The sequence below is a fragment of the Polypterus senegalus genome, chromosome 17, assembly GCF_016835505.1.
Source record: "Polypterus senegalus isolate Bchr_013 chromosome 17, ASM1683550v1, whole genome shotgun sequence".
Taxonomy (NCBI): domain Eukaryota; kingdom Metazoa; phylum Chordata; class Cladistia; order Polypteriformes; family Polypteridae; genus Polypterus; species Polypterus senegalus.
In genome coordinates, this window is record NC_053170.1 from 17,658,012 (window position 1) to 17,670,544 (window position 12,533).

At 40.9% G+C, this 12,533-nt stretch overlaps 1 protein-coding gene across 6 annotated transcripts in view; it reads right to left on the minus strand.

Moving 5' to 3' along the window:
* The window catches only part of LOC120517377 (trafficking kinesin-binding protein 1-like), an 87,678-nt gene that overhangs the window by 69,125 nt on the left and 6,020 nt on the right, over window positions 1-12,533 (minus strand). Inside the window, exon 1 of one of the 6 annotated variants that reach the window (XM_039739655.1) lies at window positions 9,770-9,842. The exons of the other annotated variants lie outside the window; for them this stretch is intronic. The gene's annotated coding sequence lies outside the window, so the exon portion shown is untranslated. Of the gene's footprint in view, window positions 1-9,769; window positions 9,843-12,533 lie in introns of those variants that run through there. 6 annotated transcript variants of the gene reach the window in all.

A 12,533-nucleotide genomic window follows, 5' to 3' on the forward strand; every position in this document is an offset into this window, starting at 1 on the left:
GCACTGAAAACGGCATAAGAAAACAAAGTGCTGCCTGTGTGGAATTTGCAAGTCTTCCCCAATATCTGAATGGGTTCTTCTGGGTACTCTTGTCTTCTTTCCACATGCCACAGAAAAGTGTGTTGAGTTACCTGGAAACTCTCAACTGGTTCTTTTGTGAGTAAGTGTGAAGGCATGTCTGAGTGTGTCCTGCAAAGGGCTGACTCCTCATCTAGGGGTCTAATTAGGACTACGAGGATAGTGCCCATTTCTTGGCAAATATGAACTAGATGTACATGTTAGGAAAGTTAATGAAGAGTACAGCGATTGCCTTACTAATTTCAAGAATACGGAGGCACAATTGGAAACTTGTTGATTATCAAACACATTTAACCATTAGTCAAATATAACACAAGTAAACACAAAATGCAGTTTTTAAAGGGTAGATTTCATATAGTAAATGTTACAAATGTTTTTCATTACCAAAAAAAACACACACGTTTAAATAAATTAACAATCTGTGTGGTAAAGTAAAACTTTAGGGCTCTGCAGGTCTCAATTTGATGTTAGTTTGAAAAATCTAGGTGAATAGGATTGACAACATTATTGGACCGGTTCTCATCACAATTGCTCTAATGTTCAATTTGTTTTCGACTCATAATCAGTGGGTAATTTATGCCCATAAATGGAATGGACGCTGAGTTGCCAGTTTATTAAAAGCACTCACACCTTCGCACCAGTTCTTCATTTCAGAGAGTCATGTGTCATGTGATAGCAGTGTGTGGTATAAATCAGTAAGACCAGAGTTTCTAGACTCCGTGTTTAAATGAGTATTAGAAACGGCTAAACAAGTGAACTTTGCTGACTTGATATTTGGTTCTAGGTGTTTCAGTTCTAGGCAGGCTGCCACGCAGTAAGGAGACCAAGATTTCTGTCCTGGGTCCTACCTAAGTGGAACTTGCATGTTTTCCCCATGTCTGCGTGGATTTCTTCCCAAAGTCCAAAGACATGCAGGTTAGGTGAATTGGCTACACTAAATTGACCCTAGTGTGAATTGGGGTGTGCATTTGCCCTCTAATTGGACTGGCAGGGTTTATCCCTGCCTTATACCCTATGCTAGCTGGGTTAGGCTCCAGCACACCCCTATGACCCTATTCAGGATTAAGCGGGTTTAAAAATGGCCAACCACTTCAGTATAGTAGTTCCTAAATAGCTGCTGTGATGGGTTTTCACACACAACCAAAATTACAACTAATAGTTGGTCCTGTGGATGAAAACAGTTTGTGGAACAGAGGGCTCAAAGGAGAAGGATACAAAATTATACAAACAAAGAGACAGGTTGTAACAAGGTAAATTACTTCTGAATTCAACAAAAGTGTGCAGAATTTCATCCACATCACTTAGTGAACTTGCCTCGAATGATCTACAACAGCTAAAGACCATGTCAGACACTGACACAGTTAGCGAGAAACAAGAAAGCTTGTCTACAGTGAGAACTTGACTATACTAGAGTGGAAAAAAATTGTTTGGTCAGATGAATCCACGATTCCTTCGCATCATGCCAATAGAAAGATCAGAATTTAACAAAAGCAACCTGAGCCCTTGGAGTCATCCAATTTAAACAAACTAGTATGGTCAAAGTGATGGCATGGTGAATGTTTCCCTAGCAAAAGATAGGGCCCTGGAACCCAAAGATAAATTTAATCCCAAAGGGTTATCAACAGAAGAAATGAGTACACGAGAAATGATGAAGTCAAATGAATTAATGCCAAAAATGATGATCGGTTACACGGCAAATTGGTTAAATGCGTACCAATAGACTCTGCTCAAACAGTTGGTGGTGATGGTGTGGAAGATGAAAACATCAACTTACAATATCCTAAAGAATATCTACAACCGTTAACAACGTCCGGTCATCCAACGGCCGAGGAAGGCCTTGTTCACACGGGCGTTAAGTTTTTGGATAAACGAACTTGCTCTGAACGTCCTAGACGTTTATGTTGCATTTTGTGGTGGCGATCGATTGACTTCTACACCGGCGTTCGTTTGTCTCTGTCTAACGCCAGCCTGCAGCCCAAATTGTAGTTTGTGTGTTAACCTGTGGAGGCAGTGTCGGGAACTGGATATGAAAGCCCTTGTCGTTTTATTTGAGGTGCCTCCTTTCAATATGGACCATTTTGCTATGTTAGATATTAATCTTCTTGTTTTAAAAATACTCGTAATACGGCGACGTAGGGAGAGAAAAAATCGCCGCCGCTACTGGGTTCATCCTCTGACTGCACAACGTCGGGTTAAAGGAAGTTTTTTTGTGCTTTATGAAGAAATGCGAAAATTTCCGCGCAAGTTTTTTAATTACTGTCGGATGTCGGTTTGCACGTCACCAAAGCCCGTCTGAACACTCTCATTGACTCCTACGTGTAGAAAACACTCGGCGCTTGATCCGTGCTCACCGGACGCTACGAACGCAAAAAACGCTCGATTTTAACGCCCGTATGAACAAGGCCTAACTGTAGAAAGAAGGATATATCGAAATGTGATTGCGTAATTAATGTCTGAGTGATGGGCTATGCAATAGGATAAGATTAGTTGTATTGAAAATCGGTCAAACAATTCTGACATGTAAAATTTTAACAGGTGACAAGAAAGGTAATGTAGTAGTACATCTTCAGGGGATAACATTAGACACCAAAGGAGATCTTGATATGACATTCTTATTAAAACGTTTACAGTTTCCCGTTAGAATAGCTTTTGCTGTGACATTTAACAAATCACAGGGACAAACATTCCAAAAAGAAACGATATTCCCTCACGGGCAGTTATATGTTGCGTTGTCACGATGAATGTATAAACACAGAATCAAAATTCAATGTGATATTGATGAAAAGTTCATTCAAAAAATTTTTACTGAAGTTTTACAGTAAAAGTGTAAGTTTAAAAAGTATTTGCGTGTTAATTTCAAAGTCAAGCAGAATGAAAACGTATAACGCAACGAAAACCTCTAACGCAACATGAAACATAATTTACTTTCAATTTATTGTTTTACTATTTTTTAATACAGTATGGTTAATTACTCGCTGTAATGTAAAATAATTAGTACTATTATGTATATGTAACAATTCTCATGAAAATAATAATCTGTTTAAATTGTACTTCCCCATACGTGAGCGGCAGATCCGCAAAGTGGATAGCGAGTAGCGCCCGCCCAGGGGTTGGTGAGCGAACTGAGCAGGGGGCAGAGCCCTCTAGTTTCTTTTAAAAGTAATTACATTACTATCTTGTATTCCACCTCTTTATTCTTAAGGTGATCGCTTTTGTCTGTCATTTTTGAGTATATGCTCCAGCTCCAAGACATCCAAGTTCTGGCTGTTATCTGCAATGGCAATTTTCCCAAAACATAACATCAATGACCTACTCTTGCATAATCTTGTCATACAACATCCAAAGTATGAGGCCATACACTGCGGCATACTCACTGCCTCTCCTTGTCTAAATATTAGTTATCTGTTCGCTGGACTAGGTAAACTCTCTTCTGACAAGGCACCCAGCTATGCCATCAGACCTCCTCAGTTCATTTAGTAGCGGTTCACCTGGTCTATAATCTTTCATCACTTTCTTTGACTGTAGCCCACGTTAGATACAGATTGTTAGTAGAGGGACACTGGGTAACCAGGAGATGTGACTCTGCGTACCTCCATACAATTGTTATGTCACGAGTCACAAGCTTAGAAAACACAGGGCACAGCCACAGAAATCTCCGCCACAGGAACCAGACTCTAACAAAGGTAATGGCACACCAACCACTGATAGAATTTGGACATGTCATGCACAATAAAAGAATAAGGAACATAGAAAAAAAAGACTCCCAACAGAAATCATGCTCATATGTTCACCTTTCAACTACTGACGGTTTCAATATATGCTGGTCCAGCTCACAATTAACACACAAACATTAGCACTTCACACTTGGGTGCATAATGTATTTCATAAGTGTGGAAAAGCAAGCTGGCAAGTAACAAAAAGCCCATTTATTTTCGGCCCATGATGCAGAAGCCCCTATTAGCAAAATCATGACGGCCCTACAAGTTATAAAAGAGAGCTGAATTAACGGTACTCATACTCACCTGTTATGCTACTGGACGTTCTCCACTGTAGGCCACACCAGACCACTGAGACGCACAGAGGCTACAGACACAGACATTAGGCAGTACCTCACTCACTGTCAAACACAGCACACTCCCAACAATCTTCCACAACCGCCTTCAGAAGAGAGGTGCACTGGACAACAGAAGCGCTGTTTATTTATGTAGCGATGGTGCCCTCCTCTATGGCTGCTTGCCAATCAGCCAGCGATTACAGCTCTACCGTAAATGCCATCAGTACCACTACAATACCCATGAGCATGCAGAAAGGGCCCAGTGAAACATGAAAAAGTCTGCAAAGATTATGAGCCTGACAGGCACAAATGCAGCACCACGGCAGTTCAGACTTTTCAGGAAGGGAATCCTGAAATGGGTGGAGGTGTCCAAGGTTTACATGAGGTCGGAAAAAGGAAATGAAGTCACCTAAGAACAAAAATGGAATGGACTCCCCTGGACCCTTCAAAGCAGTGATTGAATATAACCTTAAGGATTTTCAGTCAATCACACTGTCCATTTTATAGCACCTTCGATGTCAAATATTACATTCATGTATATGTAGTAGGTGTTTAAAATGTATTGAGACAGGTGAGGAATACTATAGACGCACTTGATTACAGGCACAATGCCACACAATCACAAGGTGTTTTACAAAGCAATCAAGGTATTCTAAAGGAAGGCAAGTTAAACATGATCTGGAAGCATCATAAATGCTGACGTGGAATTTAGGGAGACCTAGCCACACCACATTTCTGCACATATGCAGAAGAGCTCACCATAGTACTAAAGCAGAAGGTTACAAAAGAGTTAAAAATCACCACTGGGCCATTAACCTTGATCTTGGTCTAATTTGAGACCTTATGCTGCGTTAGGCGTAATATAACCCATGAATTAGATATCCGGGCTAGCTCGACAATGAAAGTGGGCTTCAGGTCCTTCTCACAGCAAGACAATGGCACGGGCACAACTGCGGCGAGCTCTGCTGACAGTGAAGCACATTACACTGGCCAAGTGATTGTTTTCATTACAAATGCCAGTCTTACATTCTAAGCACAACAAGGAAGTCACACACGACCAAAGAGCTGGAGCGGTGCAGACTGCCTCTGTCACGTTACTGGACTTGGGTTCTGCACATACTGTAGCCAGCCACAGGACATGGCTGACAAGAAAACAACAGCCTTGCAAGCACCCAGTATGTCTATCAGGAAGACAAGCCTCGGCAACACCAGAAGGTTGTGAAGAACACTGCAGCAATCTGGGGTGCTGTGTTACACGAGAGGTACTTGGATCACTTTTTTTTTTTTTCAGACCTGAGGTTTGAGTGTTACTAATAATGTATATTATTAAAAAAATAAACTTGGAAGGCTTGGAAGGAGACGACACGTGATTTTCTCTGAGACACTTTAACGTCCTGTGAGACACGGCAGTGAGACAAAAGGACAGCTGCTGCACAGGCTTTTAAATGATCGACCGACACGTAGCGCGACAAGCAGAACACGCAGCTCAGCAGCTGATCAGACCGCATCTCCTTAGCATGCATTCATCCCCCATTTCACAACACGTGCGGCAGAGACGCGTCCAGAGACACGTCCACTGTTTTTGGCCTGCCATTCTGAAACAAAACAACTCTAAACGAGACATTTTACTTGCATTTACAAATTGTGACATACAACCAACAAGTCAGAAATGAGTACTATCAGTTTCTACGTATAGTTATAGCTTTTAAAAATGAACAGAAGGAAATATGAATAAAGTGAAATGAAACCATAGAATCACCACTCTTTATTAAAAAAGATTAGAACTTTAATACCTTCTGGCGTGTGCTGCCACTAAAACACAAGAAACTATGCTCTCTTGCCTGCCACTTTCAACGCTGACTTGCCTCCGTTCTCCAGCCGTAAGAGTGAACCACCACAGAATTTATACCCCATCCTGGAGATGAGATCAGAGGACGCCCTTTACAATAACTCGCCTCACTGACAACACTCATGCATTTAAAATGCCAGCCACCACTCATTTTTCCTTGTGTCTTAAGCATGAGCAATAATTGTCTTCCACCCTGTTCAGGTAGGGGCCTACTAGCGTCTAATGCTTCCCATAATCCTTTAATGATACAAGAATCTAGTATTGTACTTCTGAAAAACACTACACAAATGAAAAGACTCCCTGGTAGACTGTAGAGTAATTTGACACAAATTATTTTTGGACATCAGGGAAGGAATTTGCAACATAAAAGCAGAGTATGATAAAGACAACCCTTTCACTTATATTTTGAACTAATAGGAATTCGCCAGGCTGATACGTTGGAGCACTTTAAAACACTGCTAAAAACACATTACTTTAACATGGCCTTCTCATAACTTCATTTAATCCTGATACTCTGTATACTCAATTCATTATAACTATTCATGGTTGCTCTAAAATCCATACTAACCCCTACTCTCTCTTCTGTTTCTTTTCCTAGTTTTCTGTGGTGGCGACCTGCACCACCACCACCTAATCAAAGCACCATGATGTCCTACATTAATGGATTAAAAGCCAGAAGTCCACATGACCATCATCATCAAGTCCTTCCAAGAGAACCCTAACTACAATGAGGACTGTTTCATTTATGTTAGGTAGAATGCCCAGAGGGGACTGGGTGGTCCCGTGGCCCCTGAACCCCTGCAGATTTTATTTTTTCTCTCCAGCCGTCTGGAGTTTGTTTTTTTCTGTCCTCCCTGGCCGTCGGACCTTACTCTTATTCTATGTTAATTAGTGTTGTCTTATTTTAATTCTTTGTCTTTTATTTCTCTTTTCTTCATCGTGTAAAGCACTTTAAGCTACATTATTTGTATGAAAATGTGCTATAGAAATAAATGTTGTTGTTGAACATAGAAGGAAAGGACAATAGGTGACGCCATCACTAAAGCTATTGCTCCCACACCAATGAGAATAATTCTTAACAACCTATACAAATCTACATCAGGCACCAGCACACAAAGCTGCAGAATTAAATGGTGGTAACTTTGAAGCCAAGCACTGGGAAACTGAGCACTTTTTTCTGGCATACAATACTGAACAAGCTACACAGTAAATGAGAAGTTTTAAAAAGAACACCCTGAAGGCAAACATGAACCAGCCAGGAGCAGCCAGTACATGTTCACATATGGCGCCCAGTGCCACTCCCAGCTTAGTCCAGCCGTGACTTACACTTTCACTCTAACAATGAGGGTCCTTGAACAGTTAACAGTAAAAGGTTGAGCTTTACTGCCTGAAGGTACAGTAATTATGTCAGCACAGCAATAACATGATTTTGTTACTAAGCACATCACTCACACCGTTTCTCTTCAATTAAATGGCTTCATATTTCACTGGCACAGATAAATATAATGTGAAGAAACAATATACATTACCTATTATTTCAATTTCTGTGCAAAAAGATGGTAATTCAGTAATTTAGCAATTAAAATTAGCAGTGACAAGATGGACTTTGGTTAGTTACATCATGAAGTTGTCCAGCAGGATTATTGAATAAATCGATTAACACACTGAAACAGCTGCCACCTGCATGACTCCATAAACATACAATCCATCTGTTAAACTGTTGTAATCACAAGTCACTAACACATCACAAAACCTGAAATTCCCACCCTTTCCTTCAACACAACCATTATGACGTTAAACATCAAACAACAGCCTTCAAGTATCAAGAAATGTCCGACAACTATTCCAGCTGAGATCTTTCAACATGCCCTTCGCGGTTCTGTTCAGTTCACGGACGGTCCGCTTTTTCAATACATCTTCAGTCATTGTCCACAACAGGTACAATCTAGTTTGTCAGAACACATTTTGTGACACCGACCCTCTTAGACGCAGTCAAGTGTTTCATCACACCATCCATGACTGCCCATCTCAAAGAGTCCAGTGTATCAGTGCTTTCTCAGTGATTACCCATCATTGTTGCAATCCACCCCTGTTCATCACCGATTCAGTACATTCTACCAGGGCATGCTAAGTGATTGTCCAGACAGGCCTGACAGCAAACCCTTGCTCATCACAATGACAGTTCATTTCCACTCCAGACTCTTTACGATCTTCCATCACACATACGTACATCACACCTATACTGACTGACCATCACATGGATTGTCCAGTCTGATATATCAGAGTATCTTCAGTACTCGTCTATTAGAAATCCTGTCCACTCTGACAGCATAGCCTAAATGACTGTCAGTTGTGGGGAAAGATTAATTCTGTCAACACACACTCATAAAGAGTCCATCACTGGTACAGCCCAGTATACTCATCCTAAGGGTCCTTCATAGACACAGTGCAGTCTGACAGGACACAATAAGCAATTATCTCTTACAGAAACCGTTCAGGCCAGAGCGTCAGTGGACAGTATGTGATTAACCAGCTTTGAAATGGTCTGTTAAACCCTCTGGATCTATGCTGTCTTCTACAAGAACAGTGCAGTCTATCATCACACCTTTAGTGGTCGTCTGTCACAAGGACACTAACTGATGGTCTATCACAAGAACAGTATAATCCGTCACTCCTTCAGTGTTTGTACATCACAGGTACACTCTTGTATATCAGACTATATTCAATAAATGCCCATCATAACTTTTGTTATTTCAGCGCATCTTCAATGATTATCCATCACGGGGATATATCCAATCTGCCAATACTATTTATGGGATTATCCATCTCTAAGACGGTCCAGTCCGTAATGACATATAGGTGACTCTACGCTGTTCAACCTGCAGTGTGGCACATGACCTTACCCGATTCCGGTCCTTCAAAACTAACCTCCTTCCGGAGCCAACTCACAATTTCAAGATCTTCGTAAACCGTTAACAACGGCAGAAAGTAATTCAATCGATCGTGGCCGCGTTCCGTTAAATTTACTGGTGTAAGTCAGTATCCAGTCGTACCACTTCTATTGCTCACCGCCGTCGTCAGGTCCCGGTGAATGTCTCGTGAAGAAGAAATAGCGACAGGAGAAAACTTGGCTTCGGCTCCGCTGTCAAAAGTAACTCGCCTGCGGGTGCCGCAACAGCGGGCTGGGTGAGGACAGCGCAATCTGGGATATGTAGTCCAGTGGCCGAAGACAACTCGGTACAGGAACCAAGAGACAAAAGGCAAAGGACTACAACTCCCAAGATGCAAAGTAAGCTGGCCTTATGCCAGTCGTTGAAAGAGGCGTGGGTTATTTGTGCAGAGGAATCACCTGCGTGAGGCAAGGCGCGCGCTCATTGTGAGCTTCCTCATACGCGGCTTTTGCTGTACTGGCCATGAATTCCATAACTTTATAATGTTGCTAGGACAACCTCGGAAGACAGTAGTAATAACAAAATTCCTGAGAGCCAAACCTTACATATATGTTTCTGCTGAACATGGCCAGGTGTGCACTCGCTAGGTACGAATGCTTTCGTTTTTCTTAATTATCGACGTTTAGCAGGTGCCACACCGAGGCAGCCCGCTTTCCAGATTGTCTTAGTGGCTGCCAGCAGGTGGTGCATACCACGTTGTTTCTGTCGCAGGAATCCTTCCTGCCCCAGAAAATACCGCGGATCCCTTGTCGCCGTATGTCGAGTGCCAACTGAGTGTAGTGCTACACCGGTAAGGGTAACGTAAGAACAGTCTCTCTATTTTTGTAAACCTCTTACCAGTTTTCAGGGTGTTGGGGGTATCGATGCCTTCCCGTCGCCAATACATAATTTTGAAATGCTGATTTAGACTCGCCGGATTACCCAAACCATCAGGATGTAGGAGGAAAACCGAGGATGGAATATGCAAACTCCGCATAGACAATAATCATTTACCAAAGTACATCCACGCATTTGTTGTAGCGACCCCTCCTGGCTACGTAAAGAAATGCAGCTCACACGAGTAAGGAATTTAAAAGGCTGTATACCGTTTATTTTAGCTAGAACTATATAATAACTATGTACTGTCCGAAGCTGTCGTGGCCATTGATACAGCTCTTTCAGCTCTGGCTGTTACTTCAACAACTCCTCCAGTATTCAGGTCCCCTAAGGTTGCTGTTTCTTTGGAAATTCATTCCGGTGTTAAAACAGGCCAACAGGCAGTCCACAAAGTTATGACCGCACCTCCAACCCTGGGCCTATCTCGGCAGCAGTGGATGCAAAGCAGAAAGCAGCTGTACTATCGGAACGTTTTGTTTACCAGTTTGCCTAAAATCTAAATGAACAAACAAAAAACAACAGAAACCTTTGAAATTTGTGAAGAAAGTACTTGTACATTTTGCATTCATAAGAGTTATTTAGGAACACTTTTAAATCTCTTCTGTTTTTTATCCTCTTCTCCCTGACTTTCTAATAGACTACCCCCACATGATATGCTCTTCTACTCGTCCTGATGTCTTGTTATGCAAGACGTCACGCTTTTTTGGGTTCCCCTATTTTTGTCCTTTAGTCCAAAGAAAATAGCAATTTGTAGGCCATTTTTGGATCGTATTTTGTGCAGGAAATTACACTCTTATTATAGTGTAAACCAGGGGTGGGCAAAGTCATTCCTGGGGGGCCGCAGTGGCTGCAGGTTTTTGTTCCAACCCAATTGCTTAATAAGAACTTATCACTCAAGTAACACTTCTGCTTCATTTTAGTTGTCTCGCTCATTAAGATTTTGAACCCTTATTGCTTATTTTAGTCAGCTGTATTCTCAGTTTTTAATGGCTCCTTAGCAATAAAACGCAAATGACAAAAGAAACCAGCATTTCTCCATTTAGCTTGTTTCCATTTACACCTGCGTGTGTATTGATCATGCACTATTGGGTTTAATTAAATACTTGGAAGGAAAGTGAAGAGAAAAAAATTGAAGAACTGAGAATTACTCTTCCATTTCAAATCATCTGAATGGTATCCTTAGAAAGGAAAAAAAATCTAGGATATGATAATGACTTGACATGCAAAAGTTAAAGCATGAACAAGTTATGAAATTAAATTATTGACAGGGATTGTTTTCTAATTAAGCGACTGGATTGGAACAAAAACCTGCAGCCACTGCGGCCCTCCAGGACCGACTCTGCCCACCCCTGGTGTAAACCAATAGGTGTCTTTGGCAAAAATGGACAGATGGATTTGAAGTTCTGCATGTCATATCAACCAACCCTAGCAATTCATCTCATATGGGATATGAGGGGTCAATATTACAACTTTTAACAAGACTTAGAAAAAAAGGAGATTGGTAACACAGTATTGATATGTGGAGTGTTGTTTTATGCCATTCTGAGGTTGCTGATCATGAATATGATCATATTTTTGATACTTGATCCTTTACCGGTGGTCCTACTCATATAAGTGCCACACCAAAAAGATAAAGAATGAGAAATTTCAAACATAAGAAGGTGGGGTATCATTTTAAAATACTTCAAGGTCATTGATTGTGAACGTTATTTTTGATGTTTGACCTTTTACTAGGGATCTAGTCCTCAATGAACCTCAATCAGACAGTGACAAAAGACGCATTTCTTTTACAATCAAGAATATTTAGACTTTCAATTGAAGCACACATATTAGTATAAGTATTTCAAATATTTAACTGTTCTGGTTTATTATGTACTCCAACCTCATGAAGTAAATCATTACATTTCGTATGAACTGAATTAGGGCGGCTTACGCTAGTTCAGATGTTTTTACAACTGTGTACACTCCAAAGCTGTCATGGCCATGGGACACACAGACTCTTTCAGCCCTGGCTATTACTTCCTTAACTCTTGTGGTTTTCTGCCGCCTTAGTTTACCATCTTGTGGAAATTCAGTCCGGTGTTAAAGGGTCTATTGGTAGTCCTCGGTGTTATGACTGCTCCTCCAGTCCTCGACTTATCTCGGTGGCACAGAGTACAAAGCTGGAACCAGCTGTAGACAGAGCATATTATTCTCCTGTTTTCCTAAAATCTAAAAACCACATCTTGATTTTTGTGAGGAAAGTACTTTGGGAAATTTTCATTTTTATGGAGAAAAATTTTTTTCCAACATAAGAAAAACCACATGACAAGTAAATCAAATATTTTTCTTTTCTTGATCTGAATAGAAGACTGCAGCATTATGCCGACTCGGCGTGCTTTTGACAAAATAAACTACAGGGAGCAAATGATTATTATAAACATGAAGCATTTAAGATATGGCCAAAATGTACATTATATGTAGATAGAATGTGCATTTTGTGGAGGACAAGTTTATCGTGTTAGCAAAAAATGTATATATTTGCAGAGGAAAAATGTGCATTTTAGATAGATAGATAGATACTTTATTAATCCCAAGGGGAAATTCACATACTCCAGCAGCAGATAACGCTGATAAAGAACAATATTAAATTAAAGAGTGATAACAATGAAGGTACAACAGACAGACAATAACTTTGTATAATGTTAGCGTTTACCCCCCTGGGTGGAATTGAAGAGTCATATAG